General features: G+C 43.4%; 1 protein-coding gene across 2 annotated transcripts in view; it reads right to left on the reverse strand.

The window, feature by feature from the left end:
- Positions 1 to 18151, reverse strand: part of ST3GAL1 (ST3 beta-galactoside alpha-2,3-sialyltransferase 1) — a 74176-nt gene that overhangs the window by 54597 nt on the left and 1428 nt on the right. The window lies entirely within an intron of this gene.

Raw genomic sequence — 18151 nt, forward strand, 5'->3', positions numbered from 1 at the left:
GTTTTCCTTGCTGTTTGTTTTCTTGGCTTCTCTGACCACTGGCTCCGATTGACAGCTTTCTCTTGTGCCTTTCTGTCCTCACCACCAACCCTGGACACCCGGGGGGACAGTGCTCTGAGCCGCCTTGCCTGAAAAGCTGCGGAAATGAAGAATAAAGAGTTGTCTAGGGACAAAATGTACTGAAGCTGCAATGTTCAGGAAGCCCTGAAAACCTAAAAACACCTTCCCTGGCACGGGTGCAGTTGCACATTTCAACCCCCATTCCCAGCACTGGGAGCAAGAGGAGACAGAGATAAAACACTCTCAGGCTTCATCCTGCCAAAGAAGAGTTCCATGGTGGCAGCTCCCTCCACTCTCCATCACAGCATATCTAGTACAGTAGGAGAACAACATCTCTGGGCACCAGGGTCACTGCAGAATGTACAGCACCTCAGGTTATGGAGCTGCCTGGGCAGCAGAAACTCCTCGGGCCACCAAGGCTTTCTGCTTAAGAGGATGACACCTTTGCAGATACTTTGGGCCTGGCAGCTCTCCCAGCTCCCATCCCATGGGGCACTGCTGTGCACCTGGGCTGATTCACTCCTGCATCAATGCACCCTTCTCTGCTCAGGGGTCATCCTGGCTGGATTTCAGCTCTGCTCTCAGGGCAGGCGGGCGGCAGCATCCCACTTGGATAGTGCCTCAAACAATGTCCCACATCTTTGCCACAGTGACTGCAGATCCTGCTGAGGAACATCAGCACGCTGTCAACCACATACTGTCATCTGGGACCATGTCTGCTAGGTATCAGGAGCTACTGATCACAGAATGGCTTGGGGTGGAAGGGACCTTTGAGATATTCTTGTTCCAAACCCGTGCCATGGGCAGGGACACCTTCCATTAGAGTGGGTTAGTCACAGCCCCAGCCAACCTGGCCTTGAACTCTTCCAGGAATGTGACATCCACAGCTTCTCTGGGAAGCCTGTTCCAGTGTCCCATCACCCTCACAGTAAATGAGCCATTCATTTTCCCATCCAGTACATTAAATAGCTTGCAAACCCTAAAACCATTTAGTTAAAATTCCATCTAAAGCTGCCTCTGTTTTTCTTTCCTGTACATCAGAAGGCAAGACAAGTGCTCTATTTCTCTTGTTGCAGATTGGGACCTCACAGCATAGACCTTGCTGATTTTTGTTATTCCCACACGCAGCAAAGCTCCTCTTCCCATTGTTACCCTCTGACACATTGTCACTGCAAGGAAAGGAAAAGGAAGAAGGTGGCAATGACACAAAACACAAGGTTTTAACCTGAAGTTTATTCCTCTTTGGCTGTCTGAGGCTGCTTGAAGCATGAATCCAGTCTGCTGTTTAAAGTAGGAATTACCCAAGTGACTCACCTCTTGCTGAGTGAGAGACCACAGGCTTGCTCATCATGTGCCAGTGCTCAGGGCATGCCACTTGTCCCTGCTTACAGCAAGAACCTGATTCCTCCAATTTATTCCTGGCTCTGCTGTGGATTGCGTGCCTTTGGGGAAATTGCAATAAAAACTGGAAAACTCGACAATTTTAAACTGATGCTTACATTCACACAACCTCTTCTGTACAGATTGTTTAAGCTCCAATGCTGAAGCTGAGATTTCAAACTTGTGCTTATACTGTAAGTCTCATTCACGTAGTCATTAGCAGCATTAAATCAGGGGAGAATCTGCTGTGAAACTTAATCATCTGGTACCTTGAAAAAATGCTGGCATGGCTGTTTGATGCTGTGATAGAAGCTGGTACTCCAAACCAGGAGAGAGCAGAGCTTTTCAAGCTCTGCTCATTATTGCTTTGCAATGACACAAGAAACAGCAAGGGCTTTAATCTCTAAATAACTTTTCATTCAGGGATTTGGGAACAATCTAGAGGATATAGAAATTGTTTTGTTTTGTTTTCTCCGTTAAATGCTTCATTAGAGTGCTGCTCATTTAATAACAAGCTTGGGGAGAAAAAAAAAGGAAATAAGTGATGTGTTTTTATGAAAAACTAAAACTCTGACACATCTTTGCTCTTGTTGTGATACAAACAAGCTTGCTTGAATTGCAGGAGACTTGGCTTTGCATAAGAATGTCTCACAGAACAAGTGGGAAAAACAATTTTAAAACACAAGGGAAAAATTAAGAGGGGAAAACACAATATAAGATGGCCAGATGAGCAGTTAAAGACTCCAACACCTTGATCTCAGCACATCAAATAGAATGCATCTACTTACATGCAGCCTGTGCCCTCTTCCTAAAAATACACTGCCTCCTTGGTGCAGATATTTGATTTCAGATCAAAGCATTCTCAAAGGTTGTTTGCTTTCTGGTTTTTTGTTTTTTTTTCTTTCAGCCACTTCCAGTCACTTCCTTGAGTAACCCTCACTGCTCCAAACACTCCTTGATACACTGACAACAGGGCACCACTTTAGATTGAAGTTTCAGGGTTGTGCATCACCATGACTGACCAGACTTCAGCAAAAAAAGACTGTGTAATGAAAATTTCAGGAAGAGGGAGATTAATTTTGGTGTGATACCAAAAATCAGTCTTCATTTTGGAGTAATTAAATCCAGCAGCTACAAGCCTGGCAACACAAACAGGGCTGCTGCAGGTACTCTGCAGCACTGCAAGCTGTAAACTCTGTGACTATCAGGGATTTATGGTGGGACTCATCTGCCCAGTAATCCCCAGGAGTGAGAGCATTAGTGCAGCAGGCTGCCCAGAGCAGTGCTGGGTGCTCCACACCTGGAAACGCCCCAGGTCAGCACAGACTGGGCTCTGAGCAACCTGATCTAGTGGAAGATGTCCCTGCACATTGCAGGGGGGTGGGACAAGATGACTTCTGAAGGTCCTTTCCAATCCAAACCGTTCTGTGGTTCTATGATTCCTCTCCCCTGCCTATCCCCATGGTCAGAGGCAGAGTGTGATGCTTGTAGGTCAGAAGAGCAGCAAATACAAGAAGCACCTAATGAAGTCACACTGGCCATCCAGGCAAAACGTGGTGAAATCCTGGCCATGGTACATTTGGTAAGAGCTGCAGGCAGAGGAAGGAACTCAACACCCTGATTTGCTGTGGCTGGTTATTTTAAGCGTAGTGGAAAATGCATCGATGATCCTTGGTTTAATAATTAAGAGCATCAAACTAAAACTTCAGGCCAAATTATGTTCTCATTTTAGTTCATTTAGATCTGTGAAAATGAATTGAATTACTCAAGATCTTCATCGATGTAATAAACCTGGTCATTTTGGCACTGCAGTCCATGGGTACTCATTACAGCAGCTAAACCACAGCCCTGCTCCAGATGGCTTGTCTCTTCAACATACCATACTTCCAAGGCACTCCAAAAACTAATCACCCACTGATCAGATCACTTCAATTAAAAATTGCTCAATATTTCCAATTGCTGGCATCCATTTTAGAAATAAGAGAAAATTACAAAGTGCTTGGCCGGTAATATGCAGCTTTTCCTACACAGCAGAAATGTCAGCTAAGCAACATTAACCAGTTTAGCAAGGCAGTAGGATTTTATATCTGGTATATGCAGCATTTTAAAATTTCTCCACCTTTACATCTGCTGTGACAACAAACTTCATGGGACCAGCACAGAGCAGAGACAAACAGGGAAAAATGTCTCTTACCCTACAGTGGATATATAGATGGAGAGAATTCTTAGAGAATTTGATTCAATAAAACAGCAAAAGCTTAAAGGAAGGTCCAGTATCACACTTTTTCACTCAAGAGGACCCAAGCTGATGCACACATTGCTGCAGAAACAATACTGAAGGAAGGGAGAGCTTTGCTGAAGAGTGTGAGATTAACCAGTTCTTATTCCCCCAGTAAATCCCACATTTGTTTACATGGCACTTACTCTGGTTTATATCAGGTAAATACAGAAAAGTAGAGAGATGTGGACCTGAGATGATGATGATGATTATTTTTTGGAAAACAGAAAAATGCAGAGATCTCACTACAGAGTTTTCTGGATTCCTCATATAAACTATAGACACAAAGCCAACTGGGTTTTTTATTCTAATGCCAACTCCTCAGAGCATTGCTCACCAGCTGTTTCAGCTTGAATCAATGAAGTCTCACCTCCAGGAATACAGTCCTAGCTGTATATAGCCTATATAGCTCCTCTAGTCTCTGCTGATAGGCAGGCAGGGTTTACATCCTGGCTAAAAACCTGGAGTGGCTAGCAGTAAAACTAAATACACCTTTGAGGAAGTAGAAGACTTTCTTACTTATTGTAAGGGAAATTAAGGGTATTTTCCAGATAAATGATTGTGTATGTCAAATTTGGTTCAATATATTTAATGTCATAACCATGCTTTCAGGTTGGAAAGGAAAAAGCAGCTCAGCTCCACAGCAGGAGCAGATGTTTGCATGGGATAACTGAAGCAGTGTGAGCAAAGTCTTCCTATACTGAGTATTTTTGGTAAATGTCCCAGAGTTCAGTGTTTTTCCATTGTGCTGGGTGAATCATGGGATGTGGGCATCCTACAGCCCATAAAGACAGGACGATCCACAGTCATCAACTACTGTGGTCTAAAGCTTGGAGCATCTCAAATTGACATGGCAAAGAGACAGTTACTAAGAAATTTCAGCTGATAACAGAATTGAAGAACAAAATCTAAAAGGAAATAGGTGGGCCATTGCATGAGGCTACCCATCTGGTTCCCACTGTATGGCTGCATTTAGTATGTTCAAACGCTGTGCAAATGTGTCACTACACCAAAATTGTGCTTTGCAGAATGACAAAAGTGATGTGTTCATTTGAGAATATGCACAGGTATATAATAATAATCCAGTTTCCTTTAAAGCAGCCCTGTGAAAAGGTGTTTTCAACTTTCTCTTAATTGCAGTATAAACACAGCTTTAAAAATGAGCATGTAGACAACCAAAACATGAACAAAAAGAATACTAATTTGGGGCCATAAAGGAGTTGGCATGATGACTTAAAGGTAACCTGTGCTTTCCCACCCTGAAACTGTAAATTTGCTTTTGGTACCTGTCTCAGTGAACACTAACTGAACCTGCACTAATAAAAATCAGTTTTCTTCTCAGCAGCTAAGTATGACATAGCCTTTTTTCCAGAAACCCCAGTATTTTCATCTAACAGCTTCACACTGTTCTAGGTTGCAGACCTCTTCTTACAGATGCCACTCATGACCAGAGACTCAATGTACTAACTTATTTTTGCTTCACTGCTAGCAACCAGAGTCACGGCAGGTCATTAAAGAGATTTGTCTGGCTGAACAGCTTCCAGAAGTGCAATGAAGTAGTTATTTAATATCCTCACATGAAAGGTGCAAATACAGAGCACTGTGTTGCACCAAAAAGGATTCTCTGATTACCTCCTATTAGTCCAATAGAGGTAAATGGGTTCTAGCCCGAGGTTTTGCAGTACCATTTCCCTGTTAAACAAGCTGTAGTCAACAAATTTAAACAGTTAACCCACGGGAAGCCAGGTCTCCTTTTCATATTTGCAGGTCAGCTGCCTTGAGACAATGTCTGCAGTACAAACAGGCTTTCAGGGCCAGATTCTGATTTCATTCAGGATGGTGTAAACCAGGAATAATCCCTTTAGAGATTAGTAGGAGTGAGATCAGATTCAGGCTCTTGGAATTAACAAGTACAAACCATGTGCTTGTGGGCTTATTCTAATTCCACTAAGTACAACACAATTCTCCCCCATGTCCTTCTCCCATTCTGTCTAAAGCACTTTGTGCTGAAGAGCAAAGAAAGTCCTGCTCTGAACACACAGCAGAAGATGTTTGGCATCATAAAATATTTTTTGCCTACAAAGTTCTTAAATAAACCTTGTGCTTTAAAAAGAAAAAAAAAAAAAACCCAACCCAAAAACCCCTCCACAAACCAACACCAAAAAAAGAGAAAAAAGGCCACTTTCAAATTACACAGAGGGAAGATATGTTTAAAGATCTCTCTTACCCCCAAACTATTAAATGAACTGCAGTAACCATTTTTTACAAGAAATCAACACATTTAATTACTGCATTTTACAGCATCTGTCTCTGGTTCTGGGAAAGAACAAGCAGAGTCTTTGCCGGTTGCCTGCAACATCTTTGGGAAACATCTCAACAGAAATTCCAGCATTGCTACAAATTAATGCAATGTCATCTGAAAGTTACTTGTGTCCTTTCCCTGCCACTGTCTCCTTTGATGGGTCAAGCAATGAAAATATAACCATGTCAGTCAGCACCTTGTTTATTTTCAGGTAAGATCAGAAACCAAGTCACCACCTTAAGGAAAGGTTCATCTCTGCTCAGCTAAAGCAAAAGGAGTTAACTTTGGCCATTCAGGATGCTGTGGCACAGCCCTGCTAACACACCAGTCTTCAGTGTGCACCTAGAGCATCCTGGTGAAAGAAGCCAAGTGACAAATCTCTATCCTGTTTAGATAAAGATACAAATCCCACAAGTGATGGGGAACTGTGAAGTCACCCACTGAGAAGGGTAGCATGATCCTGCTGCATAAACAGTACTCCATTTGGTGTGGTGTCTGATTTGGGCCAGTATGGGGCTGTGTTTTGGGTGGTTTTCATACTGCCGTGGTGGTGAGAAGACTGGGAGTCCATGGGAAGCTGGGAGGAGACACAGCCAGGAGTGGTGACCCCCAACTGACCCATGGGATGTTCCAGACCATGTGACATCATGCTCAGTATATAAAGTTTGGGGAACAAGGAGGAAGGGGGGACACTTGGGGTGATGTTGAGGGTCTTCTTAAGTCACCACTGCCTGTGATGGGGCCCTGCTCTCTTGGGAGATAACTGAACACCTACCTTCCTGTGGGAAGCAGGAAATTATTTCCTTGTTTTGTTTGTGTGCTTGGCTTTTGCTTTCCCTATTAAACTGTTTTTATCATAGCCCATGAGTTTTCCAGCTTTTACCATTCTGATTCTCCCCCCAGTCCCACTGGTGGGGGAGTGAGAGAGTGGTGCTTAGTTGCTGGCTGGGGTTAAACCACAAGTGTTTCAGTCTCTCTGCCATGATGTTTACATCACTTGTGCCTCCTAAAATAGCCAGCTGGGCAGGCTGAAGGACATCTTTAATGTTAATGCCAGTGCTGTGGCTTTGTTTTGCACCTCCTGAAAAAAATCCAAACCAACTTTAACTCTCAACACCCAGGACACTCTCTGGGTGCCTACTGCATGCCATAAAGATCACTCATCAAGTCTGAAAATTTTCACCATGTGCTGTTGACAAGGATCCCTCATCCTGTGGCCTTGAGGAAGAACATCTTCTTAACTTTCTCATATCCTAATGATTCTGAACAGGAAGCTGAAATTCAATGGGATCTATAAATGGACTGGTAAGGGCTGTCACACCTATGAAAGAATTTCCTTGGGGAAGGGAAGAGTAAGAAAGAAAATTTTACTTTCACCCACTTTCAGATAGACTCTTAGACAGTGATGACTGATGGCTCTAAGGAAAGGGCTCTGCTATACAGGAAGAGTCCTGTTGGTTTTGGGTAAGGGAACTATCACCAACAAACCTCACACAAATGCCATGTGTTTTACAGATTGAGAAGCCACAAGCTTTGCAAACCTCAGAAAGCAGATGTCAGCTTCAGAAATCAATTCAAATACATGTGCTGAACAACATTCCAGCTCTCTCAGAGGGAAGCATGCTGCCCTCGCTGAATTCTGAAATATTTTGGTCTTGCCTTCAACAGTCTCCAGGTAATGAGCAGATCAAGCTCTAATGAGCTCACTCGATACGACAAGTCTATACTCAAGGTTACTGAGCACGACCCTATTCTCTCTTGGAGAAAGGGGAAAGTGTTATGCAGCATTTTTTTTCTGACATAAGAGAGTATCAAAAACAAAACACAGGAATTGATCCAAGATGCAGAAACACCCTCCTTTCCTTGGAAGTCAATATTGTTGGTGCCAGGTAAAATAATGCCGACACTTACCTGCCTAGGAGTAGCAATCAGCTCACAAGAGAGCACAGCAGCTGGAGGGGGAGATCTGAAAGATTGATTCTGACAGCTATAAAAGCAAGAGGTCTTTAATATTCAGAAAAGTGTCAGTGCCCTAATAACAGAACTTCCAGCTCAAGAACTAGAGTTGTCAACTGGAAGCCTGATCAGATACAAAAGTAACAAAGGCAAATTTGGATGGGTTCCCTTTGTAGGGATGAGGGGCTGTGAAAGAGATACTTTTCAAAACAAGCAAATCTCTGCAGGTTTTGCCCTCAGCCCTGGGGCAGGGGTGGCAGTGTGCCACATCTCACTAAGTGAGGAGGGTGGCAGCAGCACAGCAGGTGGCACAGTCCCAATGGCACCAGGTTTCACCCCGAGGAAGAGCTGCCTCCTAAAGCCAGCTGGTCTCTTCCAAGAGTGGGAAGGGGTACATGGCACCCCAGTAATCCCACCCTCAGGGTGAGCCCCTCTGCCAAGCAAGCCTGGGACTCCCATAGCAAGTGCATCAAGGTGCCCTGGGGTCTTGTTCCAGCTCCAGTCTGTTCCATGAGAAGCTCCTCGCTGAAGACACACTGATATTTTCTAATTATCAGAGCCAGATAGTGAAGGTGTAAAAATTGTACTGGCAGACAACAGTCAGACTCATAATACTATTTTCCAAATTCACAGACATGCCAAAAGTAAGGTCAGCAGCTCTGTGAGCAAGGCAGGGGAGGGTTAAACCTTAATGAAAAGCTGTTTTCCAAAATGGAGCTGTGCCTGGTGGGTTTATTTCATAAAATACAGAAAACTTCTAAGTTTGCATGGGGTAAGATAAGTTAGAAAAAACACATTTTGAGCAATGCTTCTTTAAAAATACATGCACACACAAAAGAAGAAAAGTTGGGTGTGTGAGTCTGTGACAGCTTGCCTGAGGAGAATGTAAGGATTGCTTTCTGCTGCACTGAGATATAATTCTTGGTCCAGCAGCTTCCCACAAGACAACTGTCCTTTTTCCAAAATAATTTGAAAATGGGGCAAATTTCTTAGGATTGTTCCTCAATTAGTATGATGACAGTCACCACAGATAGGACTTGGGGATTTTAAGCCAAAGGGACAAAGGGCTACTGTCACTGGAGTGTGGGAAGCTTTTATAAAAAAAAAAATTAGAGACAGTGGCCACACTGAGCACTACTGCTTTAATCTGGTAGAATTTTAGCTTTATAAAGCTGGTGTAGGGGCTAGAATACAAATCTTATGAGTTGAGAGAGTTGGGGGTGTTTAACCTGGAGAAAAGGAGGTTGGGGGGAGACCGTCCCTGAAAGGGGGTTGTAGCCAGCTGGAGGTCGGTCTCTTCTCATAAGCAAAAAGTGACAAGATGAGAGAAAGTGGGATCAAGTTGTATCAGCAGAAGTTTAAATTTAACATTGGGACTTTTTTTCTTTTTATGAAATGGGTTGTAAAGTATTGGAACTGGATGCCCAGGGGAGTGGTGGAGTCACCATCCCTGCAATTTTTCAGAAAACTTGTGGATGTGGCACTTGAGGACATGGTTTAATGGTGAAGGTGGTGCTGGGTTGATGGTTGGACTTGAGGATCTTAGACATATTTTCCAACTTAATTTATTCTATGATAGAATTCTTCATCCAGACCTTTTACAGGCAAAGAAAAAATGTGTTTCCTCCTAAGAAAGCAGAAACAAAGCTCAGCAAATGAGCCCCTCTCCTACAGCAGCAGCAGAGGAAGAGACAAGCAGCCTCTTCTGGTGCTCTGTGACACAGACATCCCCTTCCAAAGGAGTTTGATTGGTAATTCTAACCTATTGTTTCTTTTCCATACAGACTTCCATAGTTTTCCTCTATTATAAACACTGCAAAATGAACTGCAATTACATGGCAACATCCTCTGCCAATGCTCAGTATCAACAGGAGACTTTGGCCTTGGGGAGAAGCAGCTTATCCTAAACTCCTTTGTTTCATTGCTACTTCCAAGTGTTTCAGCCACTTCTGCAATTACTATATCACCTTTTTTTTTTTCAATAACCTTGTATTTTTCAACAGCCAGTACCCATCTCCTGCTCTTCGGGCTCATAACCAGTTATGTAGTTGCTTGAGGTAATTTCTGTTTAAAGCATTGAGTGTTTTACACAACAGAGTTACAGAGTTTTTGCAGAATTACAAACCAGTGTCTTAGCTGGGCATTAACACCCAACTCTTGTCAGTCTTGTCTGAATTGTGAGCATTATATCAAATTGCTCCTGACAAATTTGGTGGCCTTCTACAATGGGCATACAAGGGTCTTACAATGCCATGGGATGAGGGAAGAGCCACTGGCATCATCTACATGAACTTGCACACAGCATTTGACACACTGTCCCACACAACATCCTTGTCTTTGAACCAGAGAGACAGGATTTAACAGCAGGATGCAGGACAGCTGTGCTCCAGCATCCTCACAGTTTTATCACAAAGTTGTGAAGCAGCTGCTATTTCACACATCCTGCCACCACATTACAGGCTTTTTCTCTATAACTCCAGGTCTGAAGCAGCTTTTACTCTTGCTTATCTATTTTTGCATACTTTTTAACAGTAAAAATCTCCTGTGACAGGCACAGTGAGTCAATGACACAATGTTCCTCTGTAAGGTCGTAGGATCCAGGCAAGCAAAATCAGCTCATGAACATGGATAAAGCACCAGATTGCACAATCCTGTAGCACTATGGTGATAACCTCACTGTAGTAAACAAAACACAAATATAGATTATTTACATTGCATCAGCTGTGCTTTTTTTGCACATCTTTGATGACTGCACCACTCAATGGAGTGGCAGAGGGTGAATCCCTTCTCTAAAGCTCTTTTCTCCATATGGTAGATTTCCCTTTACTTTCATAGTTCAAAAATCAAGCTGTTGGTCAAAAGGGCAGTGTTTACATCTTTGCTGGAATCCCCAAACACTTCACAGGCTGAACCTCCAGGAAACAGAAATACTGTCCTTAGCAGCCAAAAAGTCTGGAGCAGGGAGCTGAGATGGGGCAGGCCTTCATTCCAAGTTCTCAGCCACAGGTGTGTCCCCCAACACCACACACTTGTCCTCAGATGCAAAGTTTAAGTGTCCCTGGCTCTCCTGCTGTCTTGGTTCCCTCTGATCCTGGCACACAGAGAACAAAGCATGAGAGAGGAAGGGGGATGGTGGAAGCTACAGGAATAGCCTGTCCCTTTGAGCAAGGATAGTTTGTTGAAAAAGGATGGATGAGAGGAAGGAAGTGCAAAAGAAGGACTCTGCTGGTTTTGGCTGGGATAGTGAATTTTCTTCACAGTAGCTGGGGCTGTGTTTTAGATTTGTGTTGGGTACACTGTTGATAACACAGGCATGTTTTCATTATTGCTGAGCAGAGCTTACACAAAGCCAAGGCCTTTTCTGCTCCTCACCCCACACCACTCACAAGGAGGCTGGGGGTGCACAAGGAACTGAAAGGGGACACAGCCAGGACAGCTGACCCCAAGTGACCCAAGGTCACATCATTCAGCATCATGACCAGCACATGAAGATGGGAGCAGAAGAAGAAAGGGAGGCACCTTCAGAGGGATGGCATTTATCTTTCCATTTACCATTATGTGGGATGGGGCCCTGCTTTCCTGGGATGGCTGAACAACTGCAACAAATGGCCATGGGAACTGATGAATTAATTCCTTGGTTTGCTTTGCTGGCCATGTGCAGCTTATGCTTTACATGTCAAATTTTTCACAACCTGCAAGTTTTTTCACTTTTACCCTTCCAGTTCTCTCCCACTGCAGGGAATGTGAGAGTGGCTGTGTGGGGTTTAGCTGCTGTCTGGGGGGTTAAACCATGACAGGGAAAAAAGCCTGAAGAGCAGGACTAAAGGACATTTCAGTACCTACTCAGGAAGAAGAGAAATGGAGATGAAACTAGAAAAAACTCTCCTAAAGCTCTGAAAAATATCTCACACACACTTTGTACTTCCATGAGCCCTTCACATCACCCCACTGCAGACATCAGAATAACCTTGGTGGAGCTCATGTCTTTTTGCCTATAGCTGTGACCTTGCACCAAAACCATATCCTGAGTCCACAGCTGTGTCCCCTGCCTGGATTTTCTCCATTAATCCACTGCAGAGTTCCTCACTTACACCAGCAAGCCACACCATAGGCATTTCTGGCAGCCCAAGGGAAGGGAGCTGCCTTTTACCCAATTTATAAAGCACCCCCACACTACTTTCCCAAACTGTTTTCTTCCTCTTAGCACCAGAAAAGACAAACTTTGGTTTCCCTATTATATTTTGTAAGAGCCAGTTTACATTTCAATATTGCCTTCCTAAGCAAGAGAAATTTTTGCAAGGGTCTGTTTAACTCCTGACCTTTTACAAAGGGTAATGCAGTTTTCCCTTGTATTTCTGTGTTGCCATTACAGCACAATCTCCAGAGCACAGGAGAGAACTTTATCATAACATCACAGCAGCAACATAACACAAGAAGTGTAGGAAAATATTAGGAAGTGTCCAGAGAGGAGCTATGAAGACAGTGAAGGGCCTTGAGGGGTGGCTGTATGAGGAGCAGCTGAGGTCACTTGGTTTGTTCAGCCTTGAGGAGACTGAGGGGAGACTTTTCTGCAGTTACAGCTTCCTCATGAGAGGAAGATGAGGGACTGATCTCTTCTCTCAGGTGACAGTGACAGGACCCAAGGGAATGGTCTGAAGCTGGGTCAGGGGAGGTTTAGGTTTGACAGCAGGAAAAGGTTCTTCCCCCAGAGGGTGGCTGGGCACTGGAACAGGCTCTCCAGGGAAGTGATCACAACACCAAGCCTGACAGAGCTCAAGAAGCACTTGGACAACATTCTCAGGCACAGGGTGGGCTTTTTGGGATGTCCTGCACAGGGCCAGTTCAATGATCCTTGTGGGTCCCTTCCAACTAAGGATGTTCTATGATTCCAAGATAACTTGCACATTTCCAATGGCTGTGGCATTCTCAGCTGCATCAATGTCCTGCCTGCAAATTTAGTATCTACCTGCTCCATGTTCCCACCAGTGCTACTGCTCAGACCCCTGCAGACACTGGCAGCCCTCAGTATCACAGTCTGAAGTTTGAAGCTGAATGTTTGTTACTGGGATGGGGGCCAAGCAGAAGTTCTTCACTTTTCAAGATAAAGTTTTAGGCTAGAATCAAGCCAGCTGCTTGAGAAGAGCTGCAGGTCTGTTTTAATAGGCAGAAGGAAGCCACAGGAGACCTGATCATGAAGTCAATGCTTCTCAATAAAGGCAGATTTTAACTGAAGGGGAAAAGCAGAGGATACGGGAGCTGAAAAGAGAAGAGAGATCAAGGAGGAAGAGTTCTAATTCTTCTAATAAGCACCAGACTGAGGAGCAGGAGAGATCCTTTTCTTACTTGAAATATATAGAACTGTCCCTGAAGAGAAAAACAGGGAAAACCTTCCAAAGAATAATAACTTCACTACAAAAATAGTTTCAAAGAGAAAAGAAACAAAACCCCAAATTCAGCTATAATACCAGTATTGCCATTGGCTGACAAACTGTGACAATGCAGGTCACATCAAATTCAGAGGAATCATTCTGACATCTCTGAAGACAAGCTTGGTTCTTTCAAAATGAGTAATTTTGACTACTTGAGAGGTTTGAAATGGACCTGGAATTAAGACGAAGTAAATCTAAAAGCAACAATGCATCACTTTCTCAAAACCATAATTATTTTGACCTGCCTTTGCTTAACTAAAAATTGCTTCAATTCAGTGTAAATGAGTATTTTTCTCAGAGTTGTCACCAGAAAAAATACAAGTCAGACAATTTGCACAAATTGATTTAAGTGAAGCTCTAGTAAGAGAAAGCATTAAATGCACATAGCAACAGCATTTACAGCGAAAGTCTTGCAGTCATGCAGGCTGCAGGTTCCCTAGATGGCATCACCACATCCCATCAGGCAAAAGCAATTTAAAGTACAGGCATGGGTGTCCTTATCACACCCTGGCAGCTTTGGATGCACCTTAGAGTGTCAAAAAAGACAAAAACTGCCAGGTCAGCTCTGATTCAGGTTGCAGGTAGCCCTACACCATGTTCCTTACACATGGGTTTGTAGAAGTCTCAGGGTAAAGTAACACAGGTCTCAGCTTCAAGACTAATCCCAAAGGACTATCTGTAGGACTCAAACTTCTGTGTTTCAACCCAAATATTCAGATGATATTGTCCAATTTGATCTGTAGTTCTGCATGCCAAGATGCAAGAAGTACCTTGGAAAATATTTTTAAAATCCAAGCCTGGCCACGTGTACTGTGCTTTGAATTTGAGCTGGCAGTGGGAATCTGATACCTTCCTAAAAGAACTGGAGGTGATGCCTTATGCTTCCCTGGCAGTCATATTAACTGAGCTGGCAGATTTGATAGAATTAGATTTCTTTTTCAAGCTAGTACAGCACTGTGATGTGTCAGCAGACAAAGTATTTCAGATAAGTAAGATTAAGTCATTGATTGAAGATCCAGCCTCTAGAAATAATGTAGTGTCCTTTAAAAGGAAAAACCTTTGTTTTGTATTGGCATACCAAAGCTCTAAAAACAAAAAAAAAATCCAAAACTCCACGAATCCTGGAAAATGTCAGTGCAATTATTTAGTCCAGAGACATTCTAAATGCATCAGATTTAATAACTCAGTGTCACTGTGCCAGTTTCTACTCTGCACAACAACCCTCCAAAGGGATGCATAAGGAGTCCACTGCAGGAGTTTTGGGGATACCAAGAGTATGTGTGGTCATTTCCATGCCAGCAGCAGCCCTCTGTCAGGCACCAGCAAGGTGGGGAACATTGTTCTTGAATCCTGTGGGCTCTAACCTGTCACCCATTCCTCCTTTGTCCTCCCCTCAAATCTCTTGGGATGGAAAGCTGAGCCTGAACTGAAAACCTGCTGTTTTGTTTCAGTCCTTTAAAAGAAAAAGGACTTTCCAAAGAGATGGAAAAGAAAAAAACAAACAAAAAGGATTTCTATTGAAATGATGTCCTCAGAGACAGACAGCTACACCTCCAACGTTTGTCCCCAGGTGCAGGTTTCAACCACTTTGTCTCTTTGTGTCTCTTGCATTCCAAGATACCTTGCAATTGCTTGGCAGAAGGAGCTGTGGGACTGGCCCAGAGAAACAGATGTAGCTTGATGAGGTTAACAAATTGAAGTTGAAATAATTCAACTCTCTGCTCAGAGGTTTGGTCATCTCGTACACAGGGCACAAATCTTCCTCTCCCTGAGGAAGGACATGCTCGTCAGTCCAGATGAAGCAACTTAATCACAGGCAGTTCAAAGTAAAGCAAAGCCAGGAAAGAATTGCTTTCCACCCTCCTTTCCCCCAGAATTGCATTTTAACAATTACTACAGTCTTTACAATTGATGACATTCCTAATCTTGACTCATGCTTCAGAGCAAGCTTCTACCAATACTATGGGGAGTTTTTTAACAAGTGATTCTTTCTGTCAAGACCCCCCATTTTCCACATTCCACAGCTTGAGGGGGTTGTGCAACTTAAATGAGCTTTTCAAAGTTTGATGGGACATTTTACATAAAGTGACTTGAAATTACTACCTACAAACAAGAGCATGGGACTCTTGGCACCAGTGGGAAGAGAAGGTTGGGATAGGAGTGGGAAAGGTGACCAGAAAAGTGACAGCAGTCGCTCTGTGGTTGCTGTTAATTAGTGCCACGTCAGCTCAGAGGCCTTATCAGGACAAGAGGGGTCACAAGAAGTGTATGCTAACAGACATACAGTCTGAACAGAGACTGCTTATGTAGATGTTATCTATTTCTAACCAGAGGTTCATGCTCAGAAAACACACTTGGCTCCCATAGGGTCAATTCAGTTGCCAAACACATTTTAGGTGCCACTGAAGATACCCTGGACCTCAAACCCACCCTCCTAAAGTCTCAAATACAGCCCCAGGTGTCAACCAGCCACATTGCTCTGTACTGGCACCAGAAGACAAGGGCAGATAGTGCTGTTTGAACCACCTGGCACTAAGAGACAATGGTTGAGAAGCCAAGATCCCTGAAGCCTGGCAGGAGATTCCCAGCTCCCTGGAGCAGACACATGTTGGGTGATACAGAGCAGATACCCACTGGGCAATGGATCAGACACCAAGCCAGCCCAGAGAGGGATGCAGACATCCCTCTGCACGGGTGGCAAGGCAGCTGTCCCTCCCACCAGTGGCACCAGGGACACCACTGCTGCCAGGACTGGAGATGCAGATGGGAGCTGTCACATTCCTAGGCTAGCCATGGCCTCCCCTGGTCTGCTGGCTGCTGCCACAGGCTCTGTGGCAAAAAGAGCAATACAAACACTTAGAGCAGTGTTTTGCCCGCAAGGCTGCATGTCTTGTGCAGGAAATGTCTGCATGGGTCAGGGAGCTTTCTCGCTGTTGTAAGCAATTCCTCTGAATTGTGAGCTGACAGATAACCCCAGAGTTTACTTTCAGCTTGCATACCTGTGAGTTAGATTTTCATTTATCACTTAGGGGGCACACCATAAACACAACAGACAGGTTTTGATGCAGTCAAGCAAGACTGTGGCAGAGGGGGGCAAAGTGTATCTGCCATACTGCACCTTATCTCCTGGAATTCATTCCCATGTTTTAATTACCTACATCAGGAATCTCACATCAGTTCAACATACATCTGCTTTCTGCTCCTTGCCAGGCTGATTGAAAACAGGCTGTTTAGAAAATATTTTATAGTAAACAAAAATATTTTATAATAACATTTATATAAAAATATAAAAATTATTAGTACAAAGCTAACTGGGCTTGCACTGAAAGATTACACCCGAGTATCCTGGCAGAGGGTCTGCTTATTAAAAATAATTCTTCCACTTAAGTATTTGCAGGTGAAAACTTTATCCCCTGCTTTACCAGTTCATCTATCTGCTGCTTCAAGTGAGACACCAATAGTCCTATGCTGCCTGCTCCAAAGTATAAAAGATACAGAAGACATGGAAAATTAATTAAGTCGGGTATGAATAAGAAAAAAGTTGAAGGAACTCCACATGTGGCATGTGACTGTGTTGAAACAAGACAAAATAATGCATCCTTTTCAGAGTTCCCTCAGCCAGAGCCATGAAAAGCTCCACCAGGTGGTGAGATTAACAGCACTTGAAATATGCTGTGGAGCTGAGTTTGCTTTCCCTCCTTCGCTTTTTAAAAGCAGGTTTCTGCTTCGCTATGCTTTTGAAAATGGGTGCAAAAGATGTTCCAAGTAAAAATTTATTTCTACTATCATTTAATGGCAGCATTTGCAACTCACTTGACATAAAAGATGTTTTTATAACCTAGAAGATGGAACTGCCATCTGCATGACCTTAATTTCCTCTCAAGTTGCTCCCAGTTTTACATAAACATAAAAAAAAAAAAATAAGCACATACCAAGACTTATATAAAATTATGTTCAGTTTGAAAAGCAATCTTCCTCAATTGAGAGGCGATTACCAATATATAATCAAGTTTGGAAGAAAAACTGCAAAGAAGGTTTCAAGTTCGTTTCTGGCCAGGATGTGTGACCAACTCATACAAACAGAGCAACTTGGTGTCTCCCCTGCAGAATCAAATTGTGCACCAAGTGAGTGAGACAAAAGAATAAATAATACAATTTCTCTCTTCTTTTACACTTTCAGAGACAATGTTTCTACTAAGCAAAAAGGTAAAATAAATGTGTATTAGCAGAACTGTAGTTTAAAAACTTGGTGATAACTTTAAAGCTGGTTTGGCAGAACCATAGACTGGGATTTTGTTGAGGCACAGAATTTAAATCTCCTGGCATGGAAATGTTACCCTACAGAGTAAATTAAATGAGAAATTGGCAGAGGAAAAGAGCACCAAGTTCACCATAGACCTATGTTGGGTCTTTGTTGTTTCCAGGATAATCAAGAAAACACATGCAATTAACTAATAAGCGGATCCATTCATTTCATTCACATCCAACCATTCCCTCCTTTACCCCCAGCTACCAACTGGACACACACTCAATTGAAAACTGTCGGGTTCCCAGACAAGCCCAGAAAGGACCTCAGCACAGCCTTGCCCTGCAGATAACACTCTGCCTCTGCTGAAAGCAGGAGAAGGAACTCAGGGCCACCCCCAGCTTCTAACACAAGAGCAGCTCTGTCGAGACATTGTGCAGAGCACCAGCGGCTCCAGACTGGGGCAGAAGAACCGAGGAGGGGTGACAACACTTGTGGAA

This window comes from Parus major, chromosome 2 (genome assembly GCF_001522545.3).
Source record: "Parus major isolate Abel chromosome 2, Parus_major1.1, whole genome shotgun sequence".
NCBI lineage: Eukaryota > Metazoa > Chordata > Aves > Passeriformes > Paridae > Parus > Parus major.